The sequence below is a fragment of the Aptenodytes patagonicus genome, chromosome 1 (assembly GCF_965638725.1).
Source record: "Aptenodytes patagonicus chromosome 1, bAptPat1.pri.cur, whole genome shotgun sequence".
NCBI classification, from domain to species: domain Eukaryota; kingdom Metazoa; phylum Chordata; class Aves; order Sphenisciformes; family Spheniscidae; genus Aptenodytes; species Aptenodytes patagonicus.
In genome coordinates, this window is record NC_134949.1 from 216,149,946 (window position 1) to 216,166,493 (window position 16,548).

The 16,548-nt window shown below is 41.8% G+C and overlaps 1 long non-coding RNA gene across 1 annotated transcript in view; it reads left to right on the plus strand.

The window, feature by feature from the left end:
* Positions 1–16,548, plus strand: part of LOC143155490 (uncharacterized) — a 31,788-nt gene that overhangs the window by 679 nt on the left and 14,561 nt on the right. The window lies entirely within an intron of this gene.

Sequence of the window (16,548 nt, forward strand, 5' to 3'; positions counted from 1 at the left end):
GCCCGGGGGCGGCCCGGGCAGCGCCGGGGTCCCGCCGCTCTGGGCGGGGAGCTCAGGTGTGCCGCCGGCTTAGCGGAGCGGGAGGCGCGCCGCCGGGCCACGCCGTTGGGGTTGAACCGCAGCCCCTGAGAAGCACTGCTGAGAGATTAGTGAGGAAAATAACTCTTAAAAATACTCGCAGAAGACTTTCAGGTTCTGTGTTTTTGCTTTTTTTTTTTTTTTCTTCTCAATTTCGGTTCTCCAGTCGCGAGTACAATTGTGCTGAGAAACGACCGAGACCTGTGTTTAAGCAGCCTATTGAAAAAAAATCTCAGGAGAGCATTAAAAGGTGACCCAGGAAAAAAATCAAGATAATCCGTTCTGAATGTAAAAATGTGGCTTTTGTCTCTTTTTTTAAGCACCGTGTCTTCATTTGTGTGTGTTTTGTCCCTGCGATGTGCTGATGTGAGTTCGGTTCATAGCTTTTTGGTTTTTCTTATTGTTGGTTACCTAAAAAAAAAAATTAATATATTTTCTGTTATGTTTCTAAACCCGTTATGGTTCAAACCTTCTTTTAAAATAGTAGAGAAAATAAATGTTCTCATGTTACAGAGATTGGGATTTCGGGGTCCCGATCCTGCCTGAAATTTGTATGAGCTTTTTTTTAATTGGTCTGTGTGGTACCACCCTGGGCTGGGACCTCCTGGGGTTACCGTGTTTCTCTCAATTTTGGAAATGTGATTGTCAGTTATTTTTAGCTTTGTTAAAAATTTTCTCCTTTAAACGAACCAGAATTCTTGTAGGAATTCTCTGATGCCTGGTTAAAAAAAAGTGAAATGAGTTTCTCATTAGTACATTTTTAATAACTTTTTGCTCTCCCTCTCTCTCTTAACTGCCTTTTAGTGGCCTATTTATAACATACAGACCTCCTAGACTGAAGAAGAAAGCTGATTTTAGACTGTTCTCAACCTTTGTAGGTAGAAATTTCACTGATCTTTGTCAGATAAATGAACTGCTGCTTGTCACAGCAATTTTAGCTGCTGCTTTCCCTCATGCTTTGTGGGAAACGTAGAAGGGACATCTTCCAACAAGAATTTTGGGTGCAGCTGTCAAATATCCCTTATCGCTTGGGAAACTCTAGGAACTACCTGTTTCTTTAGTGTTTTTTCCAGCATGGACTTGCACAGGTCTCTTATTCTGCTCCTCGAGAGGGTTTTGGCAGAGCTGTTGACCATAAATGCAGGCTGATACAGAAAAGCATGGACAGCACTGGCAGGCATACAGAGATATAAAGACAAGCCATTTACAGAGCCGGACATCTTTGGACACTGCCAGGGTGGACATTGGAAAGCCTTCCTTCTAGGGAGTCCTTAGCTTGCTTAACACTGTTTTGGGATGTGATTGGTGTTCACAGACTGATGGGACTGCTTTGTGTGAGACATAAGAGATTTAGCAGTGGCCACATGCCCACACCTCCTGTCTGTGGAACACCACCTGAGCTTTGAAGCTACCCCAGAGTGTCAGTCTTCAGTGGAAATTGCCCTGAGTGAGGTGACAACCTTCAGTCACACTCCCTAGCTGACACTGGTTCATTGCTGCTTGTTTGGAGGTGTGTACAGTAACAGTGAGAGAGTGGACTGTTTCCTCGCCGCTTGCTGCTATATCTGTATGCTAGCAAAATAATTTCGATTTTTTTTTTTTTTTTAAATCTAATCGTGTTTTTCCATGCATTAAATAGACAGTGAAGTGCTTTTGTATATATATAAAGATGCTGATTAGGTGATATGAGCTGGCTTATTGGACAGTAGATAGACTATATACTAAATCTTTTGGCCATGGCACTTAATGTGTGATGTAATGCAGTTTCCTTTTCATTTTTGTTACAAATCTTCCTCCTCCCATCATCTTTCTCCCTTGCCTGTTACTTTGAAGCCCAACAAGGCTTGTCCCGATGGTGTGTGCGCTACCAAGAAGCAGTGGTGTTGAGCAGCTGAAAGAATTTCTCCATGAAGAGTCATAGGAGACCTGTGCCGACTCAGCAGGTAGCACTGCTGTCATGGGGACTGCACTCAGTGAGATACATGGATCTTTTACAGTGGTATCAGGGTTTGAGGGAACTGAGCACTAATTCTCTCTGCTGAATTGGGCTGGGTTTTGCTTTTACTGTTACAGCTGTGCCCCAGCTGCTCCCAAAGCCATCAGAGCCCTTCGAGAATGGATCTGGCATCTCTCGATTCAACTACTTTGGTCCAGGTGCTCCAGAATAAAATGATCTCTTTCTCCGTACTAGTCTCTCCATCATGCACTGGAAGAAGCCTCTATGGGTGGATTGATGTCCTTGATGTCCAATAGCAATTTCTGTTGCATGCCAATCTGTATGTCTGTTTTTTGACTGATTGTGGAAATTCTATCATGCTTGGAGAAATGTCCCGCAAAGAGATCTTGGCTGTTGTCTGGAGATCCCCTAAGGTTGATTGCTGTACAGGGCCACCAGAGTAATGGCAGGGCTGCTCTGTAAGACCACAAGTTCTGTAACCAGGTGGCATTTTTTTCATGAGGTAAGAGATCTTGAGGGGTCTCCATGATTGTGCTGTTCTGTGTTGCTCCCTTTTTGTTTTGTTTTGTTTTTTTAATTATTGCAGTATTAGCTTTCCAGTAAGTGCTCCGTAAAGCTGAGAAGTTACCTTCCTTTCTGCCCATTATGGGAAAGAGTTATGTTGACAGATGTGGGCTCTGCGAGGATTTGCTGAGCTCTTAATCCTGTTTGTGGCTAATAGGCCATGCTAATGTGGAAGGGCATCTCTTTCAGTACATAAAGGTCTTAACTGCTTGCTACCTTAGGGAAATGTGCTGTTAAAATGCTGTAATTGTCTTACCAGTAGTGGCAGGCCATGAGGCTGTCGATGTAAAACTGCAACAGTGCAGGCCTCCTCCCCCACTTTTTTTTTTTGAGAGAGATTTTTACTTGTTAAGACAAACCCTAAAATAATTGCTGTAGGCAATAGAGGAAGTAGGCTTTGTATGTTGAATGTGGCAAACAGCCAGAGATCAGATATTTGTGAGCCCTTTAGGCATATGTGTATCTTGAGGGGATGGGAATGTGCGATAATATTCTCTTTGCTGTCTTTTGCCCCACCACTAGTTTAGTTTCAGGGTTTTTTTTGTCTTTTCCATCCTACTTTGTTTGATTTCTTGTACACCGTTTTTAGTTGCAAAGAAGTTAGTCACTCCTTTCTCCCTTTAAAATGCAAGCTCTGTGCTTTTAGATGTCAATGTGACTAGAAGTTTCTGACCACTTTTGTCATTAGAAGTCTCGTAGAATTTCTCGAAGCATAGGGCATGCCCCAATCGAATTATTCTGTATTAAAGTTCTGAAAGTATAAGCATAATTTTAAGTATATTAGCAACTTGGCAGAGACTTCTCTGTCTAGTCCATCAGTATGCTGGTCAAAACTTAATATAAATAAATAGTGTGCAGTGATAGAACTTTCCCCTGCAGTTTCATGTGAGTGTAGAAAACACCACTTTCCACCCCATATAATTAATGTATGCTATTTAAGCAGCTACTTTATTAAAGATGGGGGCTACGTTCTTGGAATCAAAGGAGTTACGTTGTGTAGTTTGCTGGTGAAATTCTTCGGGTCTGAAAAGCTTCTGAGCAAAGTAACTGCTTGCGTTCCTGTTTGCTAAGATGCAATATTAAAGGCATGTGCAAGATGGGGACCTTAGTTCCATGTTAACCAAGTGTTTGTTGGAGGATGTTGATAAAACCAGAAATTGGAGCTGGGTTTGTGGATGCAAGACGGAGGGTAAGTGATTTGTGACGCTGACTTGCAGTATGTGAGACACTTGATTTCTGGGTTTCTCTTGAGCAGAGGTTGCTAACAGTGCCAAAATACTTGTATTTTCGCCTTTATATCAAGTCCTATCTATAGTAGCTGCAAGGGAAGGCTTCTTCTGTGTCCATAATGTATTCTTTCTCTAATTGACTTATAAAAATTAGATACAATAATAGGGAGACTCAGTGAAAGTGTCAATCTTGAGGAATTTTTTTTTTTTTTTAAACAGGTGGTAACCATAATGCTGGGCTTTTCTCAGTCCTTTGCAGGTGCCTGTGGACTTCCTGAGGTGAAGGGATGGAGAAAAGGAGTCTGACTGCATGCAGAGTGGGTGGGTTCTGGCCCACTCAGGTGGGTATTGACTTTCTGCATTATGGCAGAAGGTCAGAGGAGAGGAGTGTACAAGTTTTTGTGAAATGGCCAGATGTGCAGTAGCAGGAATGCTGAAGCTCATTATCGGACTTACCAATGCCTGTGAACCAGGCTAGAACGTGAGCTCGTGACTGGTGCCTTAAGCCTTAGTGCCAGCTAGCCTCTTATCTGCTCCTTTTCATGATTTTTATTTTATCTTGTTTGGATTGCACGTTTTCCATTAGACTTTTTCTAATGATCCTTTTCTTTGCACTATAGTTATCTGTATTTTTCTTTCCTTTTTACCCCCAGCTGTTCTTTGTCAGTTTGTCTGATTTTTTTTTTTTTAAATTACATCGTTAGATTTTTCTCCTTCTGTGCAAACCCCCCCCATGTTGTTTATATTTGTTCTTCCTTTATTCATCATCTTATATTTTTCCCTTTTTAACTCTTATCCTTAGAGGAACCAGTTTTACTCTTGGAGACCAGCCCTTTCTTATTGATTGCCAGCTGCTTTTATTGAAACTAATTTGCATTCTCTGCTCTTATTGTGCTAGACAGAGGACTAGTGATTTTGAGTAAAGCTCTTTCCCCAAAGGCTTTGCTCGGAAATTGTCTCTGTATTTCACAAAAAGAGTGGAAAATAAAGAGCAGCATCAGTGCAAAAGCTGCTTCTGCCTAAACCAATGTGTTTGTGTCTTTGTCACGTGAAGAGTAGAAATGTGGCCTGCCCTGCTGCAGGCACAGATGACTTCTGCAGGCTGAAATGAGCTGGTGGGGTGGGGGGAGTGCAGAATGATGTGGCCTTATATTTACTTATATGGGCAGTCCTTAGACACCGGCAGTAACAAACCCAATCCATTTTGATTGGGACTGTGTATTGCCTTGGTACCTCTGTTTACAAGCACTTGTGTAGCTGTGATTTTTTTTTTTTTTTTTTTTTTTTTTGCCATAGGCTACTCTAAAAAAAATTACTAAAGAGTAAAGATATACTACAGTTAAAGAGTTGAAGAGCTGTGGCTGTGTGATGGTAAACTTGGAAAAAAATTAAATCAGAACAGGTGGCTGGGGGGGCTTTAATGCTCGAAGTACTATCTGCCTTCAGATAGGCTCTTTGATAAGGGTCTTTAATAAGGCTCCTTGAGCCTTATTAATTGCTGTTGTGGTTTGACCTCAGCTGGCAACTGAGCACCACACAGCCGCTCGCTCACTCCCCCCACCCTGGTGGGATGGGGGAGAGAATTGGAAGAGTAAAAGTGGGAAAACTCATGGGTTGAGATAAGAACAGTTTAATAATTGAAATGAAATAAAGTAAAATAGTAATAGTAATAATAATAATACTAGCAGAATATACAAAGCAAGTGATGCACGATGCAGTTGCTCACCACCCACCGACCGATGTCCAGCCAGTCCCTGAGCAGCAGTCACCCAGCCGATTCCCCCCAGCTTATATACTGAGCATGACATCACATGGTACGCAATGTCCCTTTGGCCAGTTTGGGTCAGCTGTCCTGGCTGTGCCCCCTCCCAGCCTCTTCGCTGGCAGAGTATGGGAAGCTGAGAAGTCATTGACTTAGTATAAACACTGCTTAGCAACAACTAAAACACCAGTGTGTTATCACATTATTCTCATGCTAAATCCAAAACACAGCACTATGCCAGCTACTAGGAAGAAAATTAACTCCATCCCAGCCAAAACCAGGACAATTGCTAAATATAAAACCCTTGCGTTCAAGCTATGTTGATTTTGGGCTTTGTATCATGCTAGAGGTATGGATAATCATGATTTGGCTGTACCAAACCTCAGGGTGCGTATCTGTCTCCTTCTCAGACTGCTTTCTGTTTATAAATATGTCTCACTGCGTTTTCACCCAATGTCAGTTTGTTTTTGTTTGACACCTTGGCTCTGTTTGTACATTGGGAAAGGAGTTCTCTGACCATGGTACGGTGCTTAGTATCAGGTCTGGAGAGGAGATGTGCTGTATAAATCCGTTATTAAAACTCACTGAAGTGCTTTGCTTCTAAAATGTTTGTTCCTAGCAAGGCTGCTTACTGGTAGTTAGATGTCAATAGCATCTTACACTTTATGTAGCATTGTTGTGTCATGAAAGGTCTGTTGCTTGACTTTGACACCCAACTAGACGAATAACAAAAATAAGGAATTGTTCAGGTGAAGCTGCAGGATGCAGCTTTTAGTTACAAAAGTGCACCCTCAAACATAGCTTAGGTACATGGCTGTCATGATACAAGTAAGATTCAAGATCCCAGAGCCTTTTATTGGACCTTACTGGTGCCAGTATAAAATATGGCTCTGAGCCTGCAGCCGTGCCACAAGAAAGCTCAGGGAATTCACCAGTAGTTGTTTGTTTTTGCAAACTTATGTCTGCTTAGAAACCAATATGCTTATTGTACTGCGTCTTGCCATCAACCCACCACACCCACCAGCATGGTGCAGCCTACTTTGGATGGGAGAGCATACAGTTAAATTAGCATAGCTTAGGACAGAAACTAAAGGATAAATGTCTTAAATGGCTTGAGGGGTTTAGGTGGCTGTCCTGGTTTCGGCAGGGATAGAGTTAATTTCCTTTCTAGTAGCTGGTACAGTGTTTTGGATTTAGGATGAGAACAAAGTTGATAACACACCGGTGTTTTAGTTGTTGCTAGGTAATGCTTACACTAGCCAAGGACTTTTCAGCTTCCCATGCTCTACTGACTGAGGAGGCTGGAGGTGCACAAGAAGCTGGGAGGGGGCACAGCCAAACTGGCCAAAGGGACATTCCATACCATGTGACGTCATGCTCAGTACATAAACTGGGAAAAGCTGGCCGGGGGGGCCGCTGCTCGGGGACTGGCTGGGCATCGGTCAGCGGGTGGTGAGCAATTGTGCTGTGCATCACTTGTTTTGTGTATTATTATTATTATTATCATATTATTATTATCATTTTATTTCAATTATTAAACTGTTTTTATCTCAACCCACGAGTCTTTCTAACTTGTGCTCTTCCAATTCTCTCCCCCATCCCACCGGGTGGGGGGGAGTGAGCGAGCGGCTGCGTGGTGCTTAATTGCTGACTGAGATTAAACCACGACAGTGGCGATGCTGCATAGCATCAGAAAAACTCAAGTTTACTGAATTGATGCTGTTTAAAGGACTGGCTTGTAGTTTACACTATTTAATCCGTGAAGTATGTTTGAATGCTTGGAGACTTGGAGTTACTTGTGAAGGACTTTAGCATGGAGGAAAGGGGTGCATGTCAACTCCTTACCTAAATGTTTGGGTTTGATACCATTATTCAGAAGTCTTGATGCTGGTTCTTGCTGCTGAATTGAGATTATTTCAGTCTGCAGAGCGAGCCTTAGCCAGTTTCCCTCCATTGTTTAAGTCTTTCGCACAGTGGTAAGAGAAATATTTAACAGGATAGGAAACAGTTTCTGTAAAAGTAAGATTTGCTCTGAAGTCTGATTGCCTGAACTATTTTTAAGTGTTCTACATTTCTAAAAGTTGAAGCTGACTTACTTCTTTCTGTTGCTAATTTATTTAGCATGTTAACTCATTGTACAGTAATCTCCAACAAACACACTTTTGCTTTTTTTTAAATGACTTTATAAATTGGGGAAGAGAAACGGAAATATTTGTATACAATCATTTTATTGTTTTTTCCATGTCTCCCAGCTATAGCAGTCTCCCACTCAGCCTTCCTGAGTGGGAGAAAGTGAGACCTTTCTGTTCTGTGTCCAAACAGAACAAAATGCAGAAGCCAGTAGCAGAAGGAGTGAGAATCCATTTGACTTTTCAAATCCTTGCGTTTGTTAATAACAGGATGGGTTATTACTATTGAACATGATGATTTTTTTTAAAAAGAAAGTTATTACATTTAGTGTGTGCTTAAGAGGGAGCAAGGGGAGTTCCAAACACCCAAAGAAGCCTGTAGGAATAAATCTTTGGAGCAAATTCAGTAACAAGCAGAAATATTCAAGTTGGCCTGTATGTCTTAACATTGACTTTCTCCTGGACTAATTATGCCCCTCCTAACACTGATAGGGTGTAGCTATACAATGCCTGGCAGACTGACCTACACTTCTCTGCCCACGCTCAAATAATTAGACAGGAGTTGGATCTTCTCTGTAAGCCTTCTAGCTTTGTTACTTCGGTGCTGTGCTCAATTTAAAATGCAGTCCTGAGAGACTGGCCTTTTTTAGCTTAGACACAGTACCAGTCTAAGGAATCCCTGCAGTTTTTGAACTGGAGCTGGTTTGCATCTGATCTTCTCTGAACAGGTGTGAGGAAGATTGGGTCTGCCTGTGGTGTACCACCCGGTCATGCCCCATGACTGGTTCTGGTAAATCAAAGCTGTTGACAGCTGGCTTAGCTGTTTTTTCATGTTCCCTTCCTCATTCTCTGTGTATGCTCCTGAGATGCCCAACTGCCAGTGGGAGGTTAGTCTCAGCTGTCCTTTGTGACTTTGAAAAATTTCTGTGGGGTTTTTTGGGAGGGGGTAGTGGGGTTTTTTTGGTTGGTTTGGGGTTTTGGGGGGGGGGGGGTTGGAAGAAGGTATCTGTGCACTTGTTGCTTAAAATTTTAATATCTGGATGTGTTTCCTTGGCAAAGACTGGTTTTCCAGTGCCTCTTGCAACAGTGAAAAGAACCCACTGACCCCTAAAGCTTTTCTACTTAATGCGCTTCCTTGACCTTTTCAACCACTTCATGCTTTTGCAAGGACATAATCCTGGATATTTTACATATCCCATGTTGCTGAACTAAATCACAATTTGGGGGTTTTGAGGGGTATGAGCTTTGATGATAAATGCATACTTTTTCCCCGGTATAACTTTATCCTCTGTGCTGGGCACTCCTGAAGGAGAAATTCAGCGTGAAAGGTCTTCTGACAGTTTTGGCTTTAGCAACCCTTAGAAGCACAGGAGAGGAAGAATTAAAGGAAAGAGCTGCAGTGTGCAGAGTCTGAAGAATTAACGTCAGTATTTTCAGTCCCTTTTTTGTATAATGTAAGGAAAGAGGTAACTGGAGGAAGAAATCTTTCCCGTGGTAGTAGCAGAGAAGCACAGACAGTATTTGAGAGCCAGATAAGGCCCCACAAGCAGCAGAAGCATATTACACTGCAGAAGGTTTCTGGGCTGTGATCAGTGTTCTAAAATACAGTTTAAGAAACAGTCAACAAAATGTTTTCCAGGGGTTGAAAAGACTTCCAGGTAGTGATGCCTCTTCATCTGTAAGCTTCAAATGTATTTGATAATCCCCATATAATGCAATTCAAAAGTATTTTTAAGCTTAACTTTATTTTAATTAAAAAGAGGCATCACAGCAGGATATTCCACATTGCATGTTTGCTGAACAACGTATATTATCTGGATAAATGACTGAAAACTTTGCTATATGGAGTTTATTTGCTGCTGTCTTCTGTGCCAAATTTTAGTTGTTGCTGGTTTTTTTTCTGTTTTTGTGAAATGAATGGGTATGAATTTTTCTCTGACTATTTTCATTCTGTGAATGTTTTTATTGTCTGAAAATAATATGATGCTGTGCTACTAAAAATAAAGAAAATTTAGGTTGTAGGCATGTAGTGTAATGTAATCTGCTTTTTTTCCCCCCTGTAAGAATTACAGTAGATGCTGAAGGTTTGTTAAGCTTGGGGAGGGATATAGTTGCTTTTCAAAATAAATACTATTTATGAAAGTTTATTTCAGGTTATCTACCGGAGAGTGAACATGCAAGAAGGGGGTATATAATGCTTTCTTTGGAACATACCTTTGCTAAATATATTTTTAAAGGTTGCTAATCTGTTTCCTGCCTAGGAAACCAAGGAAGTTAAAGAGAGAAGGAGATTACGGACATATCTGTTACTTCAATGCTGTGGCGTTTCTATGACTTCCATCTCCTACGCAGTTACAAGCTCTGCAGGAAAGGGATATGCAACTTGTGTTGAAAACTTTCAGGTTTCCTGTTTCTCTGAGCAAGCTGGTTTCTGGCTGAGCCAGTTAACTTTTACTGCTGGGCAATCTCTCCCTATTTTCCATTGCCCTGGAAAATTTGTGGTCTCCACTGTTCCTGACCACCTTGGATAGGTAGTGATCTCTTCCCTCCAGACTCACAATACCAGCAGTGTAGTGGCATCAGCTATGTGCAAGTCCCTTTGAATTCTGCTGTCAGTTGTAGTTCTTGTGAATAAAGTGTTGCTGTTACGGAATTCCAGGGAGCCCTGAATATAAAGGTATCAATTACGTGTCAACACAACAGCATCTATCATTGAAATTGGGTATCATTTATTTGGCATCAGCATAGCAAAGATTTGGCTGACAGCCAGGGTAAAATATTCCAGCAGAAACGGCTGCAACAGGAGCCATCTCTGAAGTAATTCTCTGATATTCAGGTGCTCTAACATCATCTTTTAATAAATTCTTAAGACATTAGGGACCTTAAGCAAAAAGCCTTTCAGATTGCACGTTCTTGTCTACTTTTATTTCTTTTTCATGTCCAATTTTTTTTTTTTTTTGTTCCTGCTCTCGGAAGAGATACATACAAGGTTGTGGGGTGTATCTGTCCTGTGATTTAATACCCTTTTTTGGCTTTCCATTTCATATTCCAACACTTGTTTACATAAAAATTCCAAATGAATGCTTTCAGTGATGGCTTCTTTGGGGAAACTTTGCTTAACTGTGAAAGAGGCAAGGCTTTCAAAATAGGAGAGTAAGAAATTTATATCCCTTTTCTCTTAAAAGATATGTAGTTGTTTGGGTTTTTTCTATTCTTTCTTTTTCTCATTAACTTAGTCTCTCTAATCTTCCTTGCTTTTTCTTAGACCTTATCTAAATAAGTTCCCAGAGATGTGAGTCAAAACAGTAATTTCAGAAAGTTAGGAAAGTTCCGAGTTCCATAAGACACCCCGTTTGTCATGGGCATAATTGCTATGGTTCAGTAAATCTTTTAGAGTACCTGTGGGAAATCGGAAACTTAGATCACTTTGCTTTTATGGATGATCCTCATCATACTTGAAGGAGGTAAAGAAGTAACTCTTCTGTTTAATGGTATAGCTTGTAATAGTCAGCTAGTTGATTCTGTTGTAAACAACTTTTTAAAAATTAAAATGGGAAGATCAGAGCTGGAAAGCAGAAAATATGGCAGAAAGACTTGGGATCATGTAACATATCCAAATGTTTACCTCGTGTCTTTTCACTGACTAGGCTCCAGACAGTCCCTGTCCCTTCATCAAATTAAAGTTTTTCATTTGTGTGCTAAAGAAACTCTTTTCTAGGAAAGTGTTAAGAACAATAAAGAGATAAAAGTAGTTGGGAGAAAATATGCATTGGATTTTCAGTGCTGGAAGAAAAGCTTGTAGAATAAAGATGAGCTGGGTTTTTTTAAGGTTTTTGCTTTTGTTGGTGTTGTGTGTCGTGTCGTCGTCCCGTTCCCCCCCCTCCCCCCCCCCCCCCCCCCCCCGCAAGGTTCCCAAGGTTTGAAGTCCTGTGAAGTTCAGTTTCTCTCTGAGGGGAGAGAACAATGAAAGGGAGGGAGGTCTGTCATAATTCTCTGCCTTTTAAATGGGTTGGTTTCTCTTTGGGTAGAAAAGAAATAGTAAATTTGGATTAACTCTTAACTTCATAGTCTCAAAAGAAATCACAAATCTAGAGTTAAGTAATGAAACCTTGTTAGGAAAATCAATGCTACCTTTATCCAAGCTCAGTTTATTCAAAAGGTCAGCTTTGTTGCTGCCCTGGCATAGCTCTAATTTAATGATTAACCTCTTTGTGACTGTTCATGTAACTTCTGGCTTTCCATCTGGTACTTTATATAAGCATAAGCCAAGGTGATAACAGAATGCTGTAGTAGAGTGGTATGTGCTATTTTGGGAGAAATCTCCTTCCAAATCCTATATGCAGTATGCATCAGCCCCAGTGAAACTGAGAGAAGGCCATTAAGAAATCCGATTAGCTGTCTGCTCTCTAGATGAGTTAATATCTCTGTCCAGTGGTAATCAGTGATGTCTAACTGGTAGCTTATCTGGTAATAGTGCTGTCGCCTTTTATAGAGGTACCTTCTCTTGCAGTTCTGCCAGGCATGTGTATTCCATTTCAGCCACGTATAACATTGAGCATCGAAGTGATACCCTATAATAAATTTTAAAATCCTCTTCAGTGCTGAACCTGGCACTGCCTTGTTCTGTTGTGTTGCCCTTCCATTCAGCAGATTTCCTTGCAAGGTCTAAAAGTGTCATGTAAGCGGTAGCATACAAGAGGAGGGAGAGTATGCTTTGTGTGAAAGCAGCACTGAAAAGTGCAGCATTAGGTTCAAGGTTCAAAGCAAAGTATTGTCAAGTACTAGACAGTGCGCTTGCTCTAGCGGTAATCATCTCTGTAATTTTCTGCAGGTTAAAAAAAAAATCCATATAATTCTGGGAAGTAAATATGAAAAAGATTTCAAAAGTAGCTTTAGTTAATGTAATAGCCTGTAAAGTCTAAATTGTTTTCCTGTTAAAATGGAGAATGTAAGGAAGAGCAATTCTAGCAGTCTTTGATGTATTTATCTCCATAAAATACAGATCTGCTGTCTGTTCCATATCCATAGATGCTCATGTCCATGGAGAGACCTGGCTGAAACCTGTAGATCACTGTAGTAGCAACTGAGACAAGTTGCCAGATGGGAACTGAACTTCTCATCAGCTCTTGCCACTTGTACATAGTCCTGTATCTTTTTGAAGGTGTCTTCTGTTGGTAGTTGTTGCTTCCCATCAGTGTTTGTTCATCTTTCCTTTCACTTGAAGGAGGTGAATTTTGACTGCAGCTGTCCTGATGGGTTTTTTAAGTGCTGTACACTTTTGCTCTTGGGTTCTGTCAAGTTGCTGTGATCTTAGCCAGTGCTTTCTCCTGATTTTGTATTTCATTCTAAACTTGCTATTCTGAAATACATTAATATTGTGTCATTTCTGTCTAGAGGTTTATGAACAATTTTGACCCGTTGCTAGCATCCCCGGTTGATTGAAACTTTAGCGTGCACTCAAGGAAAGTGAGATGATATATATGGTACAGTACAGTAGATAAAAGGCAATGCTTCTCCTTTCCCCTTCTCAAAAATCTGTTTCGTGATTGTGGTTCTAGTTTCAAGGCTTGGTTAATTTGTGAAAAAAAATCTTGTTTCTCTGTTGGACAGAGGGGTAAACAATGGCTGATGGTCTGTATCATAGGAGGAGTAAGTGAATCTAGATATCTTCTGATATCTCTAGCCCTTTGTAGGAAAAAGGTGGTTCTCAGAGTCCTGCTGGAGGTGTTGTGTACTGTCTTCTCCTCCAAATGCACAGAATGTGCTTCTTGAGTCTCTTGGGTTTTGGAGAGCCCATGCTCGAGAGTATGGGTGCATTACACTTGGCTTTATTTAGAATATTCAGGTTCTGGACTGGTTCGTAAGAGACTCTGTTAAACCACTGCCTGGTTTTCTGTCCAGATATTTGGTTTATTTGCCTCTCTGTTGAACCTCCATCCCTTTTCTTAGTCTCCCCTCTTCCTCCCTGTTCAAATTAGTGGCAGTTTTTGAGGAAAATAACATTTTCCTTTTCCTTTATGCTTGCACTAGAAATTCAAGGGACAAAATGCCCCTTCTTCACTCTTAGGAGTGAAGTGCTATTTTATAGTATCCTCAGATTAAACACTGGGGTTGCTGAATCTACTTCTGGCAACCGCAGCTCTTGCATTGAGGAACAGCCTGTTTGGAGCACTGTTTGCAAAACCATTTCAGTACATCTCACTATTACCAAGTCAGTACTGCAACCTTATGTAAGCCAGTCTCCATCCACTTAACTCCAGGACATATTTGATGATTAATATTTATATAAAACTTTCATGTTTCCACAGTGAGAGTGTCTCACTCTCAAAAGAAAAGGTGGCTTTTTCCCTGTTGACTCGGTGTGAAAAAGCTTGCAAAGGCTTTCAGCAGCACTGCGTCTGAGACAGGCATCAGCAGAAAAACTAAGGTCGTCTTTAATTCGGTATTTCATTTTGTGAAATTGCCTACTCTGAGAGAAATAAAACATTTACATGTATATTAACCAATGTTTGCCAGCTCTTGGAATAAAGCCAGTTCTCTCAGGGCCAAACAAATGCTCTGAGCGAATGAGTAATAATCTGCTATTGTCACTCCTAATTTATGGATGGGTAGATAGAGCAATGTTTGCCATTTTAAGTTGTCCTATTCGTTTGAAAGACTAAAAATCATGATTAGCTATCAGCTTGGAATATCTATAGCATGTCTGTTTAAAGCTGATTTACTCGATATAGCTGTTGCAAAAGTTCAAAACTTCCCCACGTGATAAGAAGTAATTGTGGAAGAGGATGAGAATGCATGAAGGTTACAGATGTTTTGGGATAGTAATTTGGAAGCTGCAGCCAGAGGCTGAAAAGATATATGGCATCTCCTCTTTTTAAATTACATGTAAGGTCCCCGTGCCTCGTTTATTTTCTGAGGAAATCTGTATCATCTCTCTCATGTTAATAGAAAGTTAAGAATCTATGGATTCCCAAAATAATGGCTGTATTGAGCTTTTGTCGTTGATAGATAAGTAAGAGGAGGGCGTAATACTGAGTACCTTACAATGAAGTTTTCATAGAATCATTGAGGTTGGAAAAGACCTCTAAGATCATCGAGTCCAACCATCGACCCAACACCACCATGCCCACTAAACCATGTCCCTAAGTGCCTCATCTACATGTCTTTTAAATACTTCCAGGGATGGGGACTCAACCACTTCCCTGGGCAGCCTGTTCCAATGTTTAACCACTCTTTCAGTAAAGAAATTTTTCCTTACGTCCAATCTAAACCTCCCCTGGTGCAACTTGAGGCCATTTCCTCTCGTCCTATCGCTTGTTACTTGGGAGAAGAGACCGACACCCACCTCGCTACAACCTCCTTTCAGGGAGTTGTAGAGAGCAATGAGGTCTCCCCTCAGCCTCCTTTTCTCCAGGCTAAACAACCCCAGTTCCCTCAGCCGCTCCTCATAAGACTTGTTCTCCAGACCCCTCACCAGCCTCGTTGCCCTTCTCTGGACACGCTCCAGCACCTCAACGTCCTCCTTGTAGTGAGGGGCCCAAAACTGAACACAGGATTCGAGGTGCGGCCTCACCAGTGCCGAGTACAGGGGCACGATCACTTCCCTACTCCTGCTGGCCACACTAGTTCTGATACAGGCCAGGATGCCATTGGCCTTCTTGGCCGCCTGGGCACACTGCCGGCTCATGTTCAGCCGGCTGTCGACCAGCACCCCCAGGTCCTTTTCCGCCAGGCAGCTTTCCAGCCACTCTTCCCCAAGCCTGTAGCGCTGCATGGGGTTGTTGTGGCTGAAGTGCAGGACCCGGCACTTGGCCTTGTTGAACCTCATACAGTTGGCCTGGGCCCATCGATCCAGCCTGTCCAGGTCCCTCTGCAGAGCCTTCCTACCCTCGAGCAGATCAACACTCCCGCCCAACTTGGTGTCGTCTGCAAACTTACTGAGGGTGCACTCGATCCCCTCATCCAGATCATCGATAAAGATATTGAACAAGACCAGCCCCAAAACTGAGCCCTGGGGAACACCACCAACTGGATGTAACTCCATTCACCAGAACTCTCTGGGCCCAGCAAGAATATTCTCTTTTTGTTGAGAAAGATGTGTGTTTTTAAAGGGGGCGCTTAAAATCCCGCCCCTTTAAGGCCCATATTAAATGTTGCAGAGAGGCAAATAGCATGGCATCCCTCTGAAGTAGGAGTTTAAGGTGTTGAGAGTCTCTCTGGAGATGGAATTGTCCTCAGTATGTCCTGTGAAGTCTTCTGTGAGATCTCCTGGCAGGTTGTGGAGGAGTGTGCTATATATATCACGCCTAAATACATAGGTAGAAGACGGATGAGAAGTACAAACCTTGCTTGTCAGCCACTAAGAGTAAATAAACACAGTGCAGAGATGAGAACGATAATTGATGTCAGTCTTCTCCGATGGATTGACTCTTCCATCTGCTTCTTTTAGTCTTTATTTCACTTCCATGCAGCTTTTCTTCCATGTGGTGGTTTCTTTCCTTTTGTTTCCCTTCCTGTCTTGCACACTAAGGGGGCTTTCCTGCTCTTTCTCTCTGGGCTGCATTATCTCCCTTGCCTGCTTGTTTTGCTGCATTACAATTTTTAATTTTTTTTTTTCTTTCCCCCCACTGCATTAAACTTCCTATCTGTGGTCTTGTTAAATGAAATAACAGCAAGAGCGGTTGGTGCTGATGTTGCAGATACTAGGATGTCCAAAGCCCAGGGTGCAGCCATTAATATTCTGTCTGTAAGCTGTGGAAGACAGACTCTGAAGAGACGCCTAAGGACATGATTCCTCAGCCCCTCTGAAAGGTCAGACGTAGAACTTAA